This window comes from Canis lupus, chromosome 12, assembly GCF_003254725.2.
Source record: "Canis lupus dingo isolate Sandy chromosome 12, ASM325472v2, whole genome shotgun sequence".
Taxonomy (NCBI): domain Eukaryota; kingdom Metazoa; phylum Chordata; class Mammalia; order Carnivora; family Canidae; genus Canis; species Canis lupus.
This window is the reverse complement of record NC_064254.1, coordinates 39287764-39305736: the sequence shown is the minus strand read 5'-3', so window position 1 is coordinate 39305736 and position 17973 is coordinate 39287764. Positions and strand designations below refer to the sequence as shown.

Sequence of the window (17973 nt, the reverse complement as noted above, 5' to 3'; positions counted from 1 at the left end):
GCACCTGCCAGGATGGCATTCTTTACTCACCTGGTAAGGCTGCTGGGAACTCTGTAAGCAAAGTACCAGGCCAACATTTCTAAGGGGCTCTATTGGCTCCATAAAGTCAACCTTAGTTCCTTAAAGCTGTCTGATCATATCTGAGTTCATGCATGTCTCTCATGTACGACATTCCAGTCAAAGCCTTGGTAAAATAATCAATGTTTCCAATGATATCCTGTTACAAGGGGAACAAATTCTTATTGAACTTACGCAAATAATTGTAATTACCATGATAGAAAGCATACTCATTAAGACTTTCCTGAATTTCAGGGAGTTCAGGTTAGAGACAAAAGTTAAATGCTTCAATTTGTTCACAAATACTTTATCTCATTTCTGTAAATCATAGTTATTTTAAGAGAAAGTTCCTTTAATCGGGAAAAGCAAATATTAGAGAACTAGCAATATTTCAAACAAGAGTCATAAAAACTATAAAAATATTCTGCAATTTATTTAGTCCCATGTTACCAATTCTTACTCAGTTTCAATGCAGCCTTTTTACTTCTAGAAATTCTTACACATTTTAGTTTTATGATCTTGAAGATATCAATTCCTGTATTTGTCAAATGCTCTTTTTATAAATCGCCTTGAAGATGAAACACATTTCACAAGAGAATAAGAATAATAACTACAAATGACAAAAGACTCAAAAATGAACATTGTTAAAGATCTGATGAGAATTCATTATAGTATAGCTGACAAGGAAATTCAGTTTTTTCTGTGATACATAACACTTCAATAATCACAATATTAAGTGATGGCCTTTACCTAAACATATTAAAACTTTCAGAAATTGCATATAACTTCTAGAATAGTTTTAGAATTTACTCAAACAGCATAACCCAAGGCTTATCATTTGTTTAACAGTGCTTGTGGAGTAACTTAACATACCAAATAAAAAGGCCTAATTAGAGACTTCATTTACAATTCAAATTTCAGGAAAGTTTGTTAAAATCCTCAAAGTTGTAAAACACATGCTTAAATAAGATTACAGATAATCAAGGACCTGATAAAGACAAAACATAGAAACTAGTTTTTCTGGGCAGATAAAGAAAAGACAGGATAAAAAACCCTTGTTTACATTTTCTTATCAAGAGCACATCAAGGTCCAAGAAAACTTTGATTTTAATAGAGACAAAGCAGAATTTCAATCTTGTACCAGTGTATTTTTAAAATCCATTCATTTCAAGTTTAGTCCAACCTCAAGGCATATAAAATTTCTTTTCAAAGATTTCCCTATTTTCATCAGTCTTATTTATATTTAGCAGAATTTTAACTCTTAGAAACTTGAGACTCCAGTGAAAACTAAGTAGTAACCAACTGTGAATTGTTACATCAGAATTCTTTAAATGGCAAATTTATGAATCAATTAAGCATAAAGCATGTTTTCCAACAGACTCAAATATCCTTAGTTTCTCTGCAATAAGAAGTCAAAAGCTGATAAAGCTTATATTTAGTAATCAATGCTTTAGTATTTTATCTCATTTGGAAAAGACTTAGATGTCCAATGAACTCAATTTCATCCAAGCAAAACTTTAAAGTTTCAGTTTACTAAAGGCTTTGAAATTATCTTAACAATTACCCATGAAAACTCTGAGACAGATAAAGTTAACCATCATTTTAAGACATTTTTTTGCTGACAAACTGCAACAGAAAATCAAGTTTATTTGACCTTTAGTAAACCGTGGTGGAATAAAAGTATTATATAAAATGCTGATAACTACAAAGACCTGTTCAATTAAACCAACAGACTTAAATTAGTTAAAATACCGAATATGTTCCAGTTGGGTCCACCTAAAAATCAATCAATTTATTTCCCACTGTCAATTTTTACCTGGGGCACTGGTGGGGAAACCTGAAGTGAGCATTGTAAGTCCAACGGTTAGCTCTTTACTCCTTGATAGCGAGGAGGAACCAATGGTGATGGAGGCACCCATGATGGAGTAAGAGCTAGTTATGTAGGTCCTACCCAAGGTGGTACAGAAACAGGAGGGGGTGGGGAAGGCAGAAGAGGGGAGGTGCTGACAAGACTAAAAGGCAGATATAAAACCAGAGGGCAGAGAAAGAGGAGTCCTAGTCCTAAAACTTGTCAGCTAGGATAGATGAGCAGACCCATGTTTCTTCTATCAAGTGGAAAAAGGCAGTCCATGTCAGGTTAGAGAAGATAGGGAACTTAACTGAAACAAAAGGAGTTTTGTCAGCTGCTTGGGAATATTCCTTAAAATCCCCTTTCCAAGACTAACGAGAGACAATTAATTAGTTTCAATTATCATAGGAAATGAATAAGTGGGAGATCTCCACATTACAAGAGTAACCTGGATCTATTAGGAAGAACAGTGAGAGAGTCAGTATCCCCTTCCTTAGGGATGGTCTGTGTTTCCTCCAGCAACCTGGATTAGCTAGGAGGAAGCCTATTTAGATATTCATCCAATATATCAGGAGGGGAGTTACTAGCCTGATTAGTGGCCAAACACATTCTGCAAGAGGCGTGTAGGTTAGGGTCCTCATTTAGAGCCATGAAGGCCTGGACCTAGGGTATCTCTGTCCATTTGCCCTGTTTCCTACAGAAGAGATCTAACTGATAAATCATATATAAGCTTGATGTCCTATTTATAGATCATTTTTCCTTATCTCCTAAGGAGTACTGAGCCTATGCAGTGTTATAGAAAAAGATCAATTTTCCTTTTGTTTTGTTTTGTTTTGTTTTTAATCTTTAAAACCCAAATTGTTTCCAGTGGGTTAACAGGCATCCTAAGGGAGAGTCCCTGAGAACTGAGGAAGAAGCCTAGAAGGTCCATTACCAAGAAAATCGCCCAGACTCCCTGGTGGCATCCTATGCAGGATATGTCAGAGGTTCCCAATGTCAAAACAGCCAGAGGCATCCCTTGAATGAAATTGCTATGATCACCACCCTACCCTGTAAGAGGGAAGCCAGCATGCTTCCTACCAAACTGCTTTCCCATTGTGTTCTAGACTTCAAATAGGTGTTGGTGAATGGACCAAAGTACCTTGCTATGCTGTGCCTTGAAGAATCCACAGTTTTTAACCCATGGAAAAGACAATAAAAGTTTTGCAAGGGGAAATTACCCAATTTTGTAATTTAGGTAGTTAGTAGGGGACTTTGATGGAAAGCAGTAAAGATAGAAATCCATCATAATCTAAGGCATATTCCAACACATGTAATCCTTACAGTCAATTTCCCTAGGAAACTGGTTCCCAGTAGTTTTAATTCATACTGGTATGATTTCAGCCAGCTCCAAGTGGGGGTCTCATGGCCAGAAGTGGCTAGACCAGAGATGTGAAAGAGATCACATTAGACCAATGAGGAGGAAATCCTACACAAGAATCAAGATTGAGAGCTGTTCTAGTGACTTAGTGGCTGTCCTGTGCCCAAGAAAGATAACTTTGTATAAGAGTAGGAAAAAAGAGAGAGCATCAAGTTTCTGGGTCTTACTACCATTCTAGCCATGGTAATAGCTTTCAGGCAAAAGGCAGGCTTTTTATTCTCTCCCATAGAGTAGTCATGGACTGGAGTATTGCAGCCTGAGCACATGGAAGTGTTTCAATCAGACGATACTCTTGAAAAGTCTCTGAAATAAAACTAAAGGAAGAGGAAGTTTACATCAAGGCTCAGAGTCCAGATGAGAATACTCAGTCCCCACACTGAGCACCAGAATGATGGGATTTGATGTTGGGGTCTGAGAGCGAATGGTCCAGAAAAAATTCATGAGATGTTTATGGTGGTTTTATTTAAGCACACGGACAGGAGGCTTGCATAGAAAGAGCTTATTGATTATATAATTTAAATTGGGGGAAGCAGAGATAAAACAAGTTTCCAAAAGGATTTTCATGTTAAAGAAGATTTACAGGAGCCTGAAAGTCTGGCTATTGTTAAGCTAAGGTTGCTTTTTGCCTTTAGCAAAATGTTATCATTAAGACAGTTGGGAGTTCCTGGAGGAATGTCATAATCAGCTTAAGTATTTGTCAATGGGCTGCAAGTTGTAAGGAAATTTAATTTTTTCAACATTTTCTTTTGTCTTTGTTCTGCACATCAGTTGTAGCTACAATAAACATTAAACATAATGCAACTCTTAGTAAAATTAAAATCTGATACTACAATCCTGTTTATTTCAATTCCTATTATTTAATACATGATTTCCAGCTTTAGCAAAAAAATTACAAAGTGTGCTGTGATGCTTAGTTTTATGTATCAATTAGACTGGGCCAGGGGGTAGTCAGATATTTAGCAAATCATTATTCCTGGTATGTTGGTAAGGGCATTTTGGATGAAATTAACATTTGAATCAATAAGCTGTGTAAGGCAGATTGCCTTCCCTATGGTGAACAGGATTCAATCTATCAACTGAAGGCCTGACTAGAACAAAAAGGCTGAGTCAAGTAAGGGAGAATTCCTTCTGCTTGACTGCCTCAGAGCTAGGATATCAGTCTCTTCCTGCTTTTAGACTCAACCTCTTCCTAGGTGTTGAGATTACTGGCTTTTGGACTGTACACCATCAGCTGTTGGTTCGCAGGCTTTTGGACTGGAACTAGAATTATATCATCAGCCTTTCCATGTCTCCAGCTTGCTGACTGCAGTTTTGAAAATGGTCAGTCTCCAGAATCATCTGAGTCAAATCCTTATAATTCCTTATAATAAATAAAAGGAGAGATGACAGGTGAAAAAAAGAAAGAGAAAGAAGAAAGAAAGAAAGAACATCCTATTGATTCTGTTTATTTTGGAGAACTATGACTAATTCATATCCTAAAATGAAATGAAAAAAACATAGTGTGAATAGACAAAGCAAACATCAGAAACAGACTCCTATATGACACAAATTTGGAATTATCAGTTAGGGAATTTAAAGTAATTATGATTAATATGTTAAGAATGGAAATATATTAATGGAAAAAGTAGATAACATGCAAGAACAGCTGGGTTCATGCAAAAGGCTGAGAGAAAGAAATTCAAAGAAAGAATAAAAAAGAAATTCTAGATATAGGAACACAGAGGCAAAAATGCCTTATTGGGCTCATCAGTACTTAATACAACTAAGGAAAGAATAAGAAATAGATATAGATATAGATATAGATAGATATAGATATAGATATAGATATAGATATAGATATAGATATATAGATATCCACACTTATATCTATCTATCTATCTCTTTCAAGATAAGACCATATAAATGTGGTTATGTGTATATATATAAAGAGACAATGACCACATAAGCGTGGGTTTATTTCTGGACTCTGTGCTTGTTCTCTTGATCAAATTGTCTGTTTTTGTGCCAGCACCATGCTGTATTGATTACTACAGCTTTGTAGTGTATCTTGAAATCTGGGACTGTGATACTTCCAGCTTCGTTCTTCTCAAGATAACTTTGGCTATTTGAGGTCTTTGGTGGTTCCATACAAAACTTAGGATTGTTTGTTCTAGTTCTGTTCTATTTATGCTAAATGGAGTAATTCAAATAGAGAAAAACAAATATCACACTATATTACTTATATGTGGAATCTAACAACAAAACAAATGAACAAACACGAAAAGCATCCCCCAGCCCCTAGACTCTTAAAATAGAACAAACTGGTGGTTGCCAAAGAGGACATCAGTGGGGCCATGGGCAAAATGGATAAAGGAGTTTAAGAGGTATAAACATATTTTGAATATGAATGAATAAGATATGGAGATGAAAAGTACAGCAGAGAAACTTGAGGGCACCTGGGTGGCTCAGTGGTTGACCATTCTACCTTTGGCTCAGGTCATGATCCCAAGGTCCTGGGATCAAGTCCCAAATCAGGCTCCCCACAGGGAGCCTGCTTCTCCCTCTGCCTATGTCTCTGCCTCTCTCTGTGTGTCTTTCATGAATAAATAAATGAAATCTTTTTTAAAAAAGAAAAGAAAATATGTTCAATAATATCTTAATAACTTTGTATGGTGACAATGACTACACTTATTGCAGTGAGCATTATATAGGATTGTCAAATCAATATATTGTATACTTGAAACTAATATAATATTGTATATCAATTATACTTTAATAATAATAATTTTTTAAAAACTGAAAAAACTCACGAGGAGGAAGAGATAATCTGAATATGTCGATATTGATTAAAGAAATTAAACCAATAATTAAAAGGCTTCTTAGGTAGAATGCAGCAAGATCATATCGTCTAAATGGTTAATTCTGCCAAACATTTATGAAAGAAACAATACCAGTTTTTTAAATCTTTCCCAGAATCTTTCCCAGAAAATACAGACAGGGAGCACTTGCTAACTCATTATATGAGGCTAGCATTACCCTAATATCAAAACTAGGTAAATAAATAAATAACGAGAAAGGAAAACTACAGACCAATATCTCTGATGAGTATAGTTATAAAAGTTCTTAACAAAATTTAGCAAAATTGAGTACAAAAAATAAAATAAAAAGAGTTATACACTACAACCAACTGAGATTTATTCCAGCTAGGCAAGTCTGATTCAGCATTCAAAACTCAATAAAGTCCACCACATCAAAGAATAAAGAAGAAAAATCAATGATCACATTAGCTGACAGAAAATGCACTTGGCAAAATCTGGCATACATTTAAGATAAAATCTTTCAGCACACTAGGAATAGGAGGGATCTTCCTCAAGTTCATAAAGAATATTGACAAAATATCTATAGCTAACATCATACCTAATGATGAGGAACTGGATACTATCCCCTCCCAATCACAAATAAGGCAAGAATGCTCCATTTCACCATGCCTTTTAAACATCTAGCTAGGAATCTAAGCTAGTACAATAAGACAAAACAAGGAAATAAAAGGCATACAGATTGGAAAGGAAGAAATAAAACTATCTTTTCTCACAAATGACATGATTATTTATGTAGACAATCAGAAAGAATCAACACACACACACACATGCAAAAACCTTCCTGGAACTAACAATCCATTATTAAAAGTCACAGAATACTAAATTTGTTTATATAAACTCAATTGCTTTCCTATCTGCCAGCAGTGAACAAGTAGAATTTGAAATTAAAAACAATACCATTTACATTAGCACCAAAAAATGAAATAATTAGGTAAAAATCTAAGATGATACGTCCAGGATCTATATCCAGATAACTATAAAACTCTTACTAAAGAAATCAGAGATGTGACTTAATGTAATGCGACCATACACTGTCCTCAAACTTGCTGCAATGAGTTGCATTATTTGAGAATGTCCCCATTATAAATCTTCTGTGAAGACAAGCATCATCTTCTAGTGAAAATAAAACTCCTTTAATTGTATCCTTTGCTTACTTCAAAGTTTTAGGCTCTTTTAACATGGTACACAATTATTATTGGGCCTGGTATCATGACAGGAATCAGCATGTGCTAACATTTTATAGATAAGTCTGAGGACAGATATAGGAGAAATAGACTGGAGATCTGGCTGAGTCATGAATATATGGTACAACTTTTAAGAGTCCTGATTGATTATTTAGATTTTTTTTTAGTGATATTCTGGTACATTGATCATGACCTGATTTTATACTTCATCTTTTCTCTTTCTTCCAAGTTTCAGTTTGTATATCTGTAAAGTAAGACTGGAGATATTTGCTTTTCAGGACTTTGTGAGGGTCAGAGATCATGTACATATATTGCCTAGTCTTTAGTGAGTGCTTCATTATGGATGACTTGGATTCTGTCAGTAACAATAGGTTCTGATTATACAAAGAGACTAAGGGTTTCAATGTCAGTAGAAAATAGGGAGTGGGATCCATATGTTAAAATAGGACTGAATAAATGTTTATGGGATATAAATAGCAGAGGAACTGACCGAGAACATTAGAAACAGGTGAAGAGTGGTAACCTGGGTGGTGTCTGCCTTTGGCTCAGGTCATGATCATGGGGTCCTGGGGTCAAGCCCTGCATGGGGCTCCCTGCTCAGTGGGAAGTCTGCTTCTCCCTCTCCCTCTGCTCCTCACCCAACTCTTGCATGCTCTCTCTCATTCTGTCCCTCTCTCTCAAATAAATAAATAAAATCCTGAAAGAAAGCTAGAAAGCAAGAAAGCAAGAAAGCAAGAAAGCAAGAAAGCAAGAAAGCAAGAAAGAAAGAAAGAAAGAAAGGAAGAAAGAAAGAAGAAAGAAAGAAAGAAAGAAAGAAAGAAAGAAAGAAAGAAGAAAGAAAGAAGAAAGAAGAAAGAAAGAAGAAAGAAAGAAAGAAAGAAAAAGAAAGGAAGAAAGAAAGAAAGAAAGAAAGAAAGAAAGAAAGAAAGAAAGAAAGAAAGAATTGATTAACTCTGCTGAATTCCAGTTATGAATAACATAGTAGATGGTTGAAGATAGCCCTCCCTCAGATGCTCACAGAAGAGATACTGGCTGAACAAGAGTTTTAGACAGTCTATTTAGGAGTCAGAGGCAGGACCGGGTGTTACCATCAGCAGAGTCTTGCCAATAAAAGCTTCAATAACTAATATTTATTGAACACTTAGTAAATCTTATCTCCTCTACTATACATCTATAGGGATTCTTTAATTGAGTTTCTAGAACAATTTGGTGAAGTAAATTCTTTTTATCATCATTTTACAGGTATAGAAATGGAGCTTTAAGGAAGCTTAGTAATTTGACTTGGTCACAAAACTAGTAAGAGATGGAGCAAGGAGTTGGAACCAGGACTGTCTGACTTCAACCTCAAACTCTTACCCACTACACTTTATGTTGCTTAAGATAATAGCTCTCAACATCATAGAACAAATTCATTTCAAAAATAACAATCGCTCCTATCTTTTGAGCACTTAATGTATCTCAGGTATTGCTCTGCTCACATAATTTCATTTAATCCTCATTAAAATCCCAGGAGTTTTTTTATCTAGGTTTCATTTTTTTCCCATTTTACAAAAGAAGATACTGAGGCATATAGAAATTAGGTTATTTGCCCAAGGACATAGACTTAAAGAAGAGCAGAGACCGTCTCTCTCCTAAATTCGTGATTTTTACACTGCAAAAATCAATGGCATTAAAAATCAGACAAGAAGAACATCATTTGTTTTTGTAGAAGATCCTTGTTATACCAACTATAACAAAATATGAAAACCATGACTGTAAAATAACATGACAACCTACAAGACCTGCCCTATTACTTTTTGGTTGCACTTAATAATTATTCAACAAGTATTTATTGAGCTGCTACTATGCACCATGCTCAAAGTTACACCTATAATTGATCAGATTAAGCTCCAACTCAAAGACTTCAATTCTTTATAGTACTATTCCTTCACGAAGCTACATTTTATCAAGGTTGTTTTCTCTTCTCATACAGTTTAACTCTGCCCTTGAACCAAAAGAAACATTTCTCATGATTTGGGCTATAAAATGACAGAGGCACAGCGTTGTTTTGTTTTGCAGGTGAAGAATGAGCATGTTCACAACACTACAGAGGAAACAAAAATCCTTTTTGGCCAAAAAACTCACATACAGCTTTCCCTTCAGTTTCTGAATACACCAGCTGCTCTGAATTTAACTGAAAACAGAATAATGTCAGAATGAAAACAGTATTAATTGAAATAGTCTGTTGAGTCCCAGGCCAAATTTGCTATTATAAGTTAAAGAGAAGGGCAACCTGGGTGGCTCGGCACTGCAGTGCTGCCTTCAGCCCAGCGTGTGATCCTGGAGACCAGGGATCGAGTCCCATGTCAGGCTCACTGCATGGAGCCTGCTTCTCCTTCTGCCTGTGTCTCTGCCTCTCTCTCTCCTCTCTGTATTTCTTATGAATAAATAAATAAAATCTTAAAAAAAAAAAAAAAGAAAGGGGTAAAGGGGAAAAAGTGATGAACTAAGTAACTTTGGAATTCAGTGGAGACTTTAAAACCAAAGACTAAAGGAACTATATACAGCAATTTAATCAATAAAGTTGTTTCTCCAGGAGTATAGAATAACAATTCTGAAACTTCTATGTATATATGTATACTGGAATTGATCAGTTAAATCAAGTTTCTCATCACTGGAGTGGGAGTTTACTAATAAGCAAAGGGAAATGGCTAAAGTTATCCATATAGTAATGGATTAGAGTGGAGACATTATACAAATTTACATAGAGTTCAATATAGATACAGATAGATAGATATAAAATATATATGAGTTGATAACATGTATATCCACAGAGAAAGCCCTGAAGTAATGATATAACCCAGTAAATGAGGATATCTAGCTCTTCATATTTAATAGCATCCTCCAATTTTTCTCATGTTTCAATTGTGGTTATAGGTTTTGGGAGAAAACCACAGAGGTAAAGTATCATTCTTATACCATTCTATTAAGGGTACATGCTCTCAATATGCATGTATAGGTAAAATGGCAGATTTGGGGTTACAGCAGAGAATATCTAAGGCTGGAGAATCTTGTGTGACAGAAATTATGGTAGTGTTCAAAAGCAAAAACCCAACTGAACAAAAATAAAAACAAAAATCCACAATGATAGGAGTATATCAAAAGGAAAAAGAGCCAGTTGAAAGAGCTCCAAGTGGCCAAAACTGGAACAAAATTAATAGCAGAGTTATATAACTCAGTTTAAACTAAATGTGCATGAGTCCATACTGATAAGTGACTTATTAAAGAACTATATAGAAAATAATAAATCTATGCAGAATTCTAAATAATTTATGTTCACTCTCCATGCTGAAGGATATGGGCATGATTCCCATTTGTAAGTGTGGCTTGAAGTTAGTGACTTCCTCCCAAAAAATACGGCAGGGAAGTGACAGGTGGCAGGCAGGGTGGAGAGAATTACTTTACATTGGAGAAACACTACCTCAGTTAGGTGATTAAAGTTAATTTCAACAGTGGAAATCATGTTGATAGGATGTGATGTGAGTGGCACTTTACTTCTGTGGTCTTCCACTCCAAACTCCTAACTATGTTGTAAGCGTGAGGACATCAGTCAAATCCCAGTTAAGGAATATTCTTCAAAATATCTGAGTATTACTTTTCAAATATGTCAAAGTCATCAAAGACAAGAAAAATCTGAAAAAGTGACACAGCCAAGAGACATGACAACTAAATGCTATAACTAAATGTAATACAATATTCTGGACATGCTCCTATAACTGAAAAAAAGACATTAGGTTAAAGAAGAAGGAAATTTACATAAAATATGGCTTTAATTAATATGAATGTACCAATATAAGTTCATTAGTTGTGACAAATGTACCATATTAATTACATTAATTACATTTTAATTAATGTAAGATTTTAATAGGGGAAACGGGGTGTGAGGTACCATCTTTGCAATTCTCCTGTGAATCTGAAATTATCCTATAATGAAAAGTTTATTTTAAAAAATACCTTTACTGAAATAAGCCAGATACAAAGGATATATACTGGGCAGCCCCAGTGGTGCAGCAGTTTAGCTGTACCACTGATCCTGGGTGACCCGGGTGTGATCCTGGGGACCCGGGATCAAGTCCCACGTCGGACTCCCTGCATGGAGCCTGCTTCTCCCTCTGCCTGTGTCTCTGCCTCTCTCTCTCTCTCTGTGTGTCTCTCATGAATAAATAAAAAAATCTTTAAAAAAAAACAAAACAAAGGATATATACTATATAGACCCACTTGTGTAAAAGTCTAGGAAACATTCTAATCTTTAGTGATAGAGAGTAAGTATATTAGCAATTGCCTGAAGCCAAAGATAAAGATTGGGGGTTCACTCTAGTTGACATGAAGGAATATTGACAGGTGATAAAAATATTCTATATACTATTGTCACATCAGTGTGTGTATATGTATGCATGTATGAATTTATGAAAACTCATCAAACTCTATAATTAAAGTATGTGCATTATATTGTATGTAAATTATACCTTGATAAAGTAAAATTTTAAAAGAGAAGAATTCTCTTTCTAATTATGGGTAATACAAGCATACTTGTACTGCTGGGAAGAGGGTATCTATCATGTAGAATTGAGATTTGTGATTTATTCCAACATGTATTCTAGTTGACTCTTGAACAACACAATTTTGAACTGTGCCAGTCCACTTACAAATGTATTTTTTTCAATAAATATACCTACAGTAATGTAAATGTATTTTCTTTTCCTTCTAATTTTCTTAATAACATCTTTTCTCTAGCTTACTTTGTTGTAAGGATATAGTAAATGATATATATATATAGAACATAGAAAGGCTTATTATGATAGAAAATACCTCATGTCAGGGGATCCCTGGGTGGCGTAGCGGTTTGGCGCCTGCCTTTGGCCCAGGGCGCGATCCTGGAGACCCGGGATCGAGTCCCACGTCGGGCTCCCGGTGCATGGAGCCTGCTTCTTCTCCCTCTGCCTATGTCTCTGCCTCTCTCTCTCTCTGTATGACTATCATAAATCAATAAAAAAAAAAAAATAGCTCATGTCTGATGTGCTTCATCTTCCTCCAAATTAAAAAAGAAAGTATTTTTAATGATTAGAGACTTTTTTTGTGTGATTTTGTTTTGACCTTTTTATTATGTGGCCACTTCCTTTGTGAAAAATGACCCTCTTTGCGGGCCTAGGACTAATAATTCACATAATTTACTGTGCTATACAAAATTAAGATAATAGAAACAGTAGTTTATGTGGGTAGAATATATATCTCAAATAATATAAAGAGATTCATACATGCCAGTTAATCTTGGGTCTGAAAGCCTCTCCAATTTAATAAGATGTCAAGAGAGCTGTTAATAACTGAGAGCTGAACACCACAGTGAAGCATGGGTGCTGACTTCTTAAACTAACAGGGAAAGAACAGCTTTTTAATTGGACTGGATGCTGCTTCGCTAGAGTCACCAGGAAAAAAAAAAATACTTATGGCTTGGCAGCAAAATACCTTCTGTCCATACCAATGATAAAGAATGAAATAGAACATTTTCCCTTTCTCTATTAACTATTACTATTGAAAATCACAAGTATTCATTCCAGTTATATGTATTTATTAAGGTCCATGAGATGCAGAATAGTACACAAGACACGTGCATATACTTTACTACTGTAAATATCTCTAATACCTGATGGAAACCTAGTTGATGACAATACCAAACAAAAACTTATACATTCCACTTCCTTGTAGGGCCTGCAAGTGATCTGGACTTCTGTGTGGACACTGGATTTTAGAGACTGAGGCAATATTCATATTGAATATTGAAAAGCACTTACTCTGAAACCAGAGCTAAACCAGAGCAGTTTCATTTGAAATATAAACAGATTTTTTATCATAAAAATATTCCAGGCCCCTAAACATCTTAATTAGAAAACCTTTCATATAAAGCTGTTCATGTAACATTTATGAGTGCTACATAATAAGTAAAATGTTGTCTTCCATCCCCACTTACCTCCACCAAAAAGAAATTCATACTTAATAACATACATATACAAAAAGATAAAATACTTTGTTTTGATAATTAGTACATGTTTCCTTCTGAAGTACTGCACTTTAATAAAACTAATGTTCAGAATTTCATTGTCATGAAAATAATTATGGAGGCATTCATTGATTCAAATCAAATTTTTCTCAGATAGAAAAATGAAGATATTCTGTGGTCTTGCTTGAAAAATGGCAACAATATAGCCCTGGAATTAGTACAAAGAAACCATTTATTAAATAGAAGCTCAGTAAAGTAAAGAATGCAAATAGAGCTATCATTCTTATAAATAGGAAATATTGTACTGTGTTGGCCAGATTCAGATAAAGTGAATTAATTCAAAGTATATGTTTTTATTGGAAGTATTTGCCTTAGACTCAGTGCCAAGCTATCAGGAACTATTTTCAGTAAAATGGAATAGAACACAATATTTTAAAAGTTGTAAGTAAAACTTACAAAGTAAATTGATAAGATTTTTAATCAATATGGTATTGAAAGTTTATGCTTGAGGTGTCCCTGACCTGCTAGTTTTAATCACATAACAAAGATGGAGAAAGCGAATGGGGTAAATGTCTCAGTATACCAAAAGTGAAAATGGAAGACAAAGTAGAAAATCCTGGAAAAACTGTGGGCCTGCGGTACCTGGGTGGCTCACTCAGTTAAGCTCCAGTTTTTTATTTTGGCTCAGGTCCTGATCTCAGGGTCCTTAGATCCAGCCCTGCCTCAGGCTCCCTGCTCCCCTGCTCAGCAAAAAGTCTGCTTGTCTCCTTCATCATCCCCTCTCCATGCTTGCTCTCTCATTCAATGTCTCTCTCTCTCAAATAAAGAAATTAATCTTAAAAACAAAAAACGGAACAACTGTGGGTCCATTGAGCTGTGGATCTGGAAGTAGCATCAGGGAGTGGAGAGTTTAACTGTCGAGTAAAAGGCTAAAAGTGACCTGCATTGGGCAGGGAATGAAAAGCACTTACTCTGAAACCAGAGCTAAGATGGGCCTCTTTGCCCATAAAAGGAGGCCAATAAAGCTTTATCAAATTACAGAATTAACAAACTGCCCCACAGCCAGAGCCTATAGCAACTCTCCAATTTAACAAGAGGTTCTAGAATGAGATTCCTGGGGGCCAGATGAAAGAAAACAAAAAGAGCTAGACAGATAGTAGGTATAATGAAAAGTCCTAGGGCTTATTGAAAGCTTATGTGCCCTGAACTATATGCTCAGTGACTTAAACTCACTATTGTATTTCAGCCTCATACATGTTATGGGGAGCCCATGCAAGACCCCACTTTCAAGGTCAGTCTGCTTAGAACAATTCCAAAACACATCAGGAAAACAAATACAAGAAAGACAGTGAACAATGTTCTATCACTCTAGGATTAAAACCATACGTCAATGAAAATGACTTTTTTCATTTAGGCTTCTCTCCTTCCCAAAAACAAAAATGAAAACAAAAACTAAAGTGATGCGTATCTTTAATATAAGAATAAATGGAACAACAGCTGGTAGATGTAAAAGGAGCTTTTAAAAATCCTATAAAGGAGAAATATGTTCAAGAAACATTTAGGATAGATAAAATATATGTGTGAATATAATATATATCAATGGACTACATTATGTATGCAGTATGTACATATGTCACATATGTACATATTGAATAATGTACATATATAGTATACATGTACATATATATGAATTGTATGTATTTCTCAATCTCTTCACACACAACACACACACACACACACACACACACACACGACTCTTGAACAATGCGGGTTTGGGGCTCCCAAACCCCTCAACTCCTGCAGTCAAAAATTCACATATAATTTTGGACTTCTCAAAAATTTAACTGCTAAGAGCCTACTGCTGACCTGAAATCTTACTGATAGCATAAACAGTCAATGGATACATACTTTCTATGTTCTATGTATCATTTACTATATCCTTACGACAAAGTAACCTAGAGAGAAGATGTTATTAAGAAAATTATAAGGAAAAGAAAATACATTTACAGTGTAGGTATATTTATTGAAAAAAAAATACATTTGTAAGTGGACCAGCACAGTTCAAAATTGTGTTGTTCGTGCTCACTTCGGCAGCACATATACTAAAATTGGAACGATACAGAGAAGATTAGCATGGCCCCTGTGCAAGGATGACACGCAAATTCGTGAAGCGTTCCATATTTTTCTGGACGACTTTCTGAATGAATCATCTCCCTTTTTTCTGCATTGAATGTTATATTTTCTTATGTGATATAACATATATAATGTTATGATATATATTTTATAATATAGGCATCCTGTACTTATCATCTGATTGCTAAAAGCACCAATTTCACTTTGTCATAGAATCTGGAAAAAAAAAATTGTGTTGTTCAAGAGTCAACTAGAATATATAGATAACAATGGCAGAGGAACTATTTTCAAAGTTAGACTATATATATGAATTCTCTAATTAAGAACCCAGTATAGGAATATAAAAACTACACATCTTAGATACTCTATATTGAAACTGTAAGATGTAAATGACAAGCAAAAGCAATCTTAAAGACTAACATGGAGAAAAGAGGTTAGCTAAAAATAAAGGATGATCGCATGTATAGTACTATTTTATTTGCATTGATGTATTCCAGAAAGTAATAGAATATTCTAAGTGCTAAGAGAAAATAACTATCACCTATAATATATTCAGCTAAACATATATTCAGGAATAAGCGTAGAGAGTAGAAGTTCACAAGGTAAATAATCCCAGAGGAAATAAATGGGGTGTGATTGAGAACAGGTATTTGGTAGCCAGATTGCTGGGTTGTGAATCAGGTTTCTGCCGCTTCTTGGCTATATAAATTTAATCTTTCTATTTTCCTATTCTTCATCTATAAAATGAGGGTGATGTATGCTATAGTATTGTTATGAGGATTGAATGAGTTAATATAGGCATAACACTTAAAATACTGCATAGCACATAATATGATATGTGGTATGTACAAATATACGTGAGTGTGTGGTGTGGATGTGGATGTGATACAGTTTGGGAAAGCTGGTGAAGTTAGTGGGGTCTGGAACCAATGGTCAAGAAAGAATTCTTGAGACACATTTGGTGCATAAAGGTGATTTTATTAAAGCACAGGGTGGGCAGAAAGAGCTTCTGCCCTAGGACTGTGAGGAACTGATTATATACTTTGGGGTTGGAGGGAGTAAAGATGAGGGAAGTTTCAAAATGATTTTCATATGCTAACGAAGACTCACGGGAAACCTAAGTCCTGGCTATTGTCAAACCAGGTTGTTTTTCCCTCTAGCAAAGCATTAACATTATGACAGCTGTGAGCTTCCTGGAGGAACATTATACTCTGCCTGCCTCAATGGGTTGCAGGTTATACATTTAATTTTATCTACATTTCCTCTGCTTTTGTTTCCCACATCAGATATATATGTACACACATATATACATATACAGTTAGCACTGAAACAATGTATACATAAACAAATGTATATTTGGGGCACCAAACTTTATGCAGTTGAAAACCTGTGTGTAACTTTCAACTCTCCCAAAACTTAACTAATAGCCTTTAAAAACTTACTAATAGCCTCCTGTTGACCAGAAGCCTTACTGATAACATAAACAACACATATTATGTGTGTTATTATGTTTTATATACTGTATTCTTACAATGAAGTAAGCTGGGGAAAAGAAAATGTAAAAAAAAAAAAAAAAAAGTCCTAAGGAAGAGAAAATATATTACAGTACTGTATAATTGACCCTTGAACAACAGGGGTTTGAACTGTGTGGGTCCACTTATATGCAGATTTTTCTTTTTTCACAGCAAAAGCCACAAGGCATTTATTTGCAACTGTCCATTCAAGTTTCCACTGGATTGAATGGAAGGTGACCGATGCCAAAGTCATGCCTGTTGCCCTCTGACTCCCCAGGGACACTCTGAGGCTGTCAGCAGCCCCTGATGACCCAGGACCTGGCAGGGCTACCAGTCACTCTGTGTGCTATTGGAGTGCTCAGCCTGGGGCTGGTGAGCAGGAGGCTGGGCTGAAGTAGAGGAATGTGTCCAGAGGGTAGAGATGGCACTGAGAGGGAGTCCTGTTTCCTACTGCCCTCTCTCTCCAGTTCTCTGCATATAGGTCTCCAGGGCTGCACTGAGAAAGCAGAGGAGCACAGATCCCTCCCTGCGATTGTACCCTGGCCCCATGGCCTTCTGGAAGCAGGCATACTCACATGTGGCCACAGCTACCAATACTCACAGCTGGTGATGTACTTCCAGGCAGATGGAGCAGTTGTGCTGTGCCTCGAGGCTGCTGTCACCAGCCATGGGCCCACCCGGCTTTCACTGCTGTTGACCTGAAGCCATCAGGCTGTGGGCCAGGCCTCCCATGGCTGCTGCCTATGACCCACCTGACCCACCTATGTTCTGATTTTTTCAACAAATATACCTACAGTACTCTAAGTGTATTTTCTCTTCCTTATGATTTTCTTAATAACATGTTCTTTTCTCTTCTCTATTTTATTGTAAGAACACAGTGTATAATGCATATAATGTAAAAAATATGTTAATCGACTATGTTAC

General features: G+C 35.7%; 1 non-coding gene across 1 annotated transcript; it reads left to right on the top strand.

Annotated features, from left to right (window-relative positions):
• Window positions 1–15480: 15480 nt before the first annotated feature.
• Window positions 15481–15587, top strand: LOC112658754 (U6 spliceosomal RNA). Its single transcript, XR_003135933.1, has one exon. It is a non-coding gene; the product is annotated as a U6 spliceosomal RNA (small nuclear RNA).
• The last annotated feature ends 2386 nt before the right edge of the window (window positions 15588–17973 follow it).